The following is a 7,639-nucleotide window of genomic DNA, read 5'->3' on the forward strand; positions in this document are numbered from 1 at the left end:
CACACAATGCAACCATTGTCTCAATATTTTTTTCTGGGTTCATATTGTCAGGTGTGGTCTTTCTTCACAGGATAATATACCTGCAAATAAATTGGACATGTTGTAGTTAATGTTTATATCTGCACATATGGAAATTGTTGATTAATGTTTTCAAATGTAACTAAAATGATCCTATAATTTCTAGAAGGTCTAGATGTTTGCAAAATGTGGATTTATAGACAATGTATCTTAGTTATTTGCAAAATGCCTCAAAGAGATGTCACAAGCTGAAAGTTACTTAGGTGCTAATAGCAACATGCCATGACTAATCCTGATAGCAATGACTAATCTGATTAATGCATCAACTAATGAAGATGACTAAAATATTGAAACATATTAATGCAATCTTCAATCAAGAGCATGTGAGCTCAAAAGATGGGTAAATCTCAAAAACTTGTGAGCCTAAGATCAAAGCATCATCGTTTGATAAATTGTTGCATTGAAATATGATCTAGAAAGGGCCTTTCCACATAGTATGTTGGCACTATTTGGAAATCATTGATCATGTGGTTATTGCAAAGAGGCTAAGGACCAAACATGGAATCATGGAGATAGTGCACGGATTTACAAAGAAAATGCAAGAAACATCAAAGAGATTCTTAACCGTTCAATGGTCTTAGTAAAGATAAAGCTTGGCACTTGAAATGCATAGTGCAATGGGATTAGTAAGATATCAAATTTTTTGATAGAATGCTCAAAACAGAGCTTGGAATGCTGATTGATGGACATGCATATGGGAAAGCATGATATGTAATGTTTTATGTCAAAAATGGCTTTGACTCTATTGGCTCAGTGCATGAGATACACCTGCAACTTCTCTACACAATCAGCTTGCTATGAAATATTTTAATCCAGATGGTCAAAGCATGTACAAAGAACATGAATTGTTTGACCAAAGGCATTCATGACATTGGTGTCAATGGGTCTCTATGAAAGGGAATGAAAGGATACCAATTCATTTAACAAAGTGCCAAATGTCATACTTCCATCACAATTCAATTATGAAATATAACATGCAACACCATGTTTGATTAGATTGCTTCAAGGAGATATTTGATCAAGGATGAAATGAATGATCGCACCTGGTGTGCACCACTTGATGCACTTTACTTCCAAACTTCTCAAACAACCTAGTAACCTCTTCATCTTTTCAAATACCCTTTATTGAGTTCTTCAAACCCTATAAATCTCAGTCCTTCATCCTGTGACTAATGAACCTTTGTATGACTATTCCTATTTGCAACTAGGCTTAATTAGCCCTCCAATTACAAAGCAACTACCTTTTACACTTGCTCTCAACATTCCAAACCTTGAAATAGTCTTAATGAATATATTAAATAGTATGATTCCTAAATTTGTTTGAACATCCACTCACATCTAAGCATTCTTTCATCAAACCCTCATTATAAGGGTTTCTAACCTAGGGATCTCTAGAAAAGACCCTTAATAGTTACACAAAACCATTCAGATGGTTTAGACACCTTAAACTATGCTCCTCTAAATGTTTCCAACCTTCATTTATCCATTCTAACCCTCAGACCTCTTATATCCACCATGTGGTGCTTCCAGATGCACGCAGGCAGACTATTTCCAGGCCATGGGGGGGTGGGGGGGGGGGGGGGCGCATGATTATTGACCTGATGTAATACTAAATACAAAAATGTTCTGAATTATGAAATATATTTTTTCCTAATTTCTATGCTTTGTCATTTTCTAGTTGTGACCTTCAGCTTTTTGTTGTATGTGTACATTGACAACAAAAATAGAGAAATTCAGTTAATTTGTTTGTCAACTTGTGTGAATTTTGAATTCAGCTCTAATGTTATGTGAAACATTTATATAATGCATATGATGAATGAATTATTATATAAATACTTGACATTTTAATGTTTTAAAATTTTCCTTTTTTTATTGCTATCCCCCATTGTTTCACACAAAAAAGGCCTCCTGCCCTCTATGGTCATCAAGGACATGTTCCCACATTTCCTACCATTCCAATATTATAAACACTATGGGATGTGGGGAAAAAAAAAAGTCATGAATAGAGGCTTGGAAGTAGTGGATTGAGGCTTGAAAGTCTGTTGAGGAATATAATCAGAAGATGAACAAAAAATGTGGACAAATCCCAGAATGATGATTAATAATTTTGAAACAATACACCATTAATCAATTTAGACGACTCCATTCAAAGCGATTGATGGTTACAATTCTCCTTAACTAGAAGATCTGACCATTGAGTTATAGAAATCTCCAACAGCTCAAAATATAATCTAGAAAATTGAAGATATCAATATGTTGAAAGATAACTGAGTTTTAGTCATAAATATAATGAAGGAACCAGTGTACTAGTGTCGAAGTAAAATGAGTTTTGAAGTTACAGTCATATGCCTTGCGTGAATGCCAAAAAATTATATGTAGATAACATTAAAAATAAAAGTTGAAACCTGAACAAAAATTCCTAGATGATGAAACGTGCAACTTATCAACTCCCAATCAAACCTTGTTGATGCTTTGATGCCACCTGATGGATTTATACAAAGTCATGTGTGGTGGCACATGATGAAACAGAGACTAAAAATTATATTCCTACCAGTTTCCTGTGAGTGAGCTCAGCTACTACTTTCACACTACCAAGACGATGAATATTTGAGGCAAATTGTGTAGTAATAACTCTTCCTTTTACAGAAGTAATCTTTCTCAATAATGCTTTGGCAACATCTGTTTCACTGGTAGTTCTTCCAGGTGAAAAAATGTGGAGTCTCTCATCATCTGACAACAGAACAAATTTCAGCAAGGAGCATAATCTAACAACTATCAAGTACATTTGATATTCCAAGCACTCTGATGGAGCATAGAGAAGCTAATCAATTCTTGAGCATGACAAATAAAATAGCACTTTTATAATTCACTGACACAGATTAAATAATAATTATCTAAGAAGTATTCAGTTATATTAGACACAAAACCTTGATCCTTGGGAAACAACCATCTATTCATTGATTTTCTACTAAGACACTGAGTCAAAGGTATTCTATTTCCATTTTTCATTTGACATCCTACTAACAAACAAATAAAAAATATTTTTAAAACTATACCCACAAAAATCCTCATCAAATGGGTATATGAAACTTCAATAGAACAAAATGTTATGTGAACTGTAGTTAAATAATACGGCTCTAGTTTCTAATTAAGATTTGCAACTATTATACCCCATTACAATTTTATTTTCAAGCTTCTTATGCAAAAGGATTTGTTGGAAAATGGTCAGAGGTCATTCAGTGAACTAGAAATTGAAACCTTCTTGAAATCCAGTCAAAAGATTGATGTTAGATATTTTCTAGGGCAATTGAGCAAATCCCTATAATCTTCTCAATCCACATATATGATGTGGCTTTGAAGTTTTGAATGGTTCAGAAAGATACATATTTAATAAATAAGCTTCTCAAATACAGAGTAAAGAATTGTTTGGTCTGGCATCTCAAAATCCTCCCTTGATCCCCTAAAATCAATTGCATTCTCATGTTCCAGGGAGCATATATGCTGGCAATAATATCAAGCCCTAAAACATAGAAGACAATGGCATAGCATTGCTAAGATACATATTGGTAAGGATAGATGGGAGAAGGGTGTGTGGAGATAGCAGGACCTTTTATTAGACTGAGATACAACACCCATCCAAAAAAATGCCGCACTCTTAGAGTGGTGTAGGATATTTGTGGAGTTTTATGCTTGTATAAGATTCCCAAGCTTCACCATTCATGGATTTTGTTATCTTTTCATTGCTAAAACTCAATTGTTTCTAAGATTTTAATGCATTCACCTTCAAGTACACAGTCGAAGTTCTTCAAAGTTGTATCATAAGTTCAGTTCCTTCTGAGGGATTCCTTCTAAATTCTTATGCACGGAGATTTGTATGTGTGTAAAAAGATAAAGATATTGTTAAGAAGTGGGGGGCATTGAGAAAGACTGAATGGATAAGTAATGCCTTCATTTTCCCAATCCAAGCATTGATATAGAAACTGATCTATATGAAAAGTGGCAAATTTGGAGAGGACCCATTTCTAAAACTTAAAGAATCGATTGAACTCACCATAAAATACCCAATATCTACCATTAAATTTTGGGTTACCCAATTCAAGCACGCTTATTGAAAGGCATTATATTATTGACACAGGGCTCTCAAATTGCCAAGTCTAAAAAAATATTTAGGAGTCTGCAACATAAGAATTCATGCTCAAGATGTTAAATTTTGGATTACCCAATTCAAGCAGGCTTATTGAAAGGTGTTACATTATTGAAACAGGGCTCTTAAATTGCCAAGTTTGCAAAATATTTAGGTGTTTGCAATATAAGAATTCATGCTCAAGATGTTTATGTTTATACTTCACTTTGATAGCCTCTCTTCATTTTTTATCAACATAAACTAAGGTAGCAAGGGTCTAAACCATGAACAATCCACAACAAGTTTTTCCAAGAGATATTGGGAAGTTTTGGATCTCTACAAGTTGTGTTTCACTGTCCCCATCTCTTGTTGCATGAAAAAACAATCTCGAGGGCTGCATCATTGGCCTCTCATACGGCCCAAGATCAAGCCTCAAAACAATATTTTGTCTCATTGGAAATCCATGTGACAATTACAATGCAATATATCTCAGATCATATTAAATCCTTTAGCTATCGATAGTTTGGCTTAAAATTAAGCATTGCCTAAATATGAAATGTTAGGTACTAGTAAAACCTGAGATTAATTGTTTACGTTTAGCCTACAATAATTCTCATTGCAATTGTGGGTTTCATGGAGTAAAACTAATCTTCCTTACCTCCTTAACCATTTGGAAGTATTTGGAAGTAAGAGATATACTGATGAAGAGTTTGTTTTCTTTCATTGTTCTTTGATTAAGACCATTAATGTTTGGAAACTTATGCAGGAGAGAAACAGATTTAGGTCTTATTTTCTCTCTAATCTCTATCTATCGGATGAGGGAAAATTTAATATGATATAGATGGAGGAAAGAAAGATAATGTTGATGAAAGATCAAGTAATACTACCCTTAAGGTGAAACAGGGAAATATTGAAAAGAGAATCTTCGAAAGCTCCATCTACACCTACATAATATAATGGGTAGAAAGATACCATAACAACTGAGTTACATATGCACAACTTAACTACCAATCAAGGCATCTTTGATCAATGTCCTTGTTTTTGTATTCATTCTAAGTTACTCTTTGATCCAAACTAGTTATAGGTGAGTAAATTGCTCCATTTGTAGGGTTATCAAAAAGAGTTATAAAAGTGAATTAAAGATGCATTTAGTGTCTCTATCAGAAGGTGTTGTGATGATTACGCAATAAAGATAACAGTGGAGCCTCACAACTAGTGATCTGAGTTCCCATGAAGACACTAAGAACTCACACCCATGTGACTTAAATAATCAACTCCATATTCATGCATTGTGATCCTCGTGATTGACTTAACTACCATTTGCAACCCAATTTTTCTTATAAAATAAAATTAGGGGCAATAAATGTTCATCATCAATACAACTATACATCTAAACTTTTAGGGCTAGAACAAGGGACTGTGTAGTAGAAACGTATGTGATAGGACATAAGTCAAGATTGTTACTAATACTGAGTTGGCTGCATTTTGAACTCTTACAAATTCTGAAAGGAATTCTCCCTCTTATATTGACAACAATTTGAGTTATAGACATGCGATAATATCAAGCACACACTACAAATTTTATTTATCTTTTACAAAACTATTCTATTAACTATTACTTACGCACTAAACTACTACTTTACAGGGTAGGAAATTCCAAATCCATTCCCTATATTGATTTCCATTTCTATAAATTGACACAATCAGAACAAAAATGTCCAGCTAACAATCTATGCATTGCAATGTCATAAAATATTTTGAATCTTTGAAAAGGCCTAGGTCAACATACCTATTTTAGCAAATAACCCTTCAATGTCTTTAACAGATCTCTCCAAATCAGAGAGAGGTGTGCAAGCCTACTCAGTCAGAGTGTTTCTGCTCACCATACAACATCCCTAATGTAAGTCTCATCTAGGAATATCCTATAAACTACATCTACTAAATAACACTACATGCATACAAACCTTCTTTCTTATGGTTTGATATTATGTATTCTCTTTCTTTAATTGCAAATTTTTCCTGTTTGTAATCTTCCTTTAAAGCTGATATTGTTTTCCTGGATTGCTCGAGAATTTTCTATACACTTTCAGATACAGTTCAAAAAGGGGATCTTCCAAAACTAAGTTACTACACAGTGACACACAATCCTCCCTTAATTTATGACCATTCAATTATTAGAAAACTCAAATAATAAATGTCTTCTAATGACATTAAAAAACAAAAACTATATAAAACCGCCTTTTTAGCATTACAATAACTATCTTGAGCTTCAATAGATCATACACCTCTACCGTAGGTGGAAATTGTCATTAATTGTTGCAAATCAATTTTTATGCAAGCAAAAATGAAGATGGAACAATCATATATCATCTAAAACATCATTTAGAATGATTCTATACTTGTAGAGCTGAGTAAAATACGATTTATAATAGTGAGAAAGAAACAATCCTCAATGTATCTTTGTCTCGATGATAAAGTAATATTTTTGTAAGTTAGATTACCTAATCGGTGCAACTGAACAATTCATTTTGTTGGAAGTTGCCAAAGAACTTAAACAAAAAAGAGAGCATAATAGTTGAATATAACTATCCTACAATGTTGTCATTCTGTCACTATCACTCTTATTCCAATGGTTCATGCCTCCTTCAAGAACTCTCTTAGGATAAATATGAAGATCTCAATAACCTCGAAACCCATGAAACTCAGAAACCATCTAAATAGTTTTGATCACATTCACATTATCCATGAGCAATGGAGTACATGACTTCATAGAAACTAAACAATAAATCAATACAAGATTTGAAGATTGTACTTCTATAGTTGTTAGGAAGTAGTTTATATATGTGAAAGAGAGGGACTTCTGAAAATTGTCACTAATCACAAATCAGAAAATCAGAACAACTTTCTACACAACTACTCTCCACACATCGCTGTTGATACCAGAACACAAGATTTGAAGAAAATATTTAGTATTAAATCTTATTCATATATTCTACAATTCTTAGTCTTTTAAGAAATAGCTCACAATGGGCATATGTCTCCAAGAAAAGTGCAAATGAAATTTAACAAACAAGAGCAGTAACTGTAAAGATGATAATGCATTTCCAAAAAAAATGATTTTGAGCACACAATAATCCAAGTTTTATCAAACATCAAGAACTCAAGGCATTCATCTATGGCCAAAACATTAACAATGGAGAAGCTAGCCAAAAACGTTTTGACACTTCACTGTTACAAAAAACAATTTTGTCTTTCAAGTCTTTTCCTACCAAGCAAAGGATGGGATTTCCATCTCTACTTCAAATTTTCATTATAGCTGAAGAATTAATAAAGGAGAAGCGAACCAAAAACTTTCGAGGCTTCACTAGAACAGAAAACTATTTTAGTATTTCAAGACTTTTACCAAGTAAAGTACGTGCTTACTAACTTCTAGATTTG

The sequence above is a fragment of the Cupressus sempervirens genome, chromosome 1 (assembly GCF_028749045.1).
Source record: "Cupressus sempervirens isolate cs-2001-9-10 chromosome 1, ASM2874904v1, whole genome shotgun sequence".
Taxonomy (NCBI): Eukaryota; Viridiplantae; Streptophyta; class Pinopsida; order Cupressales; family Cupressaceae; genus Cupressus; species Cupressus sempervirens.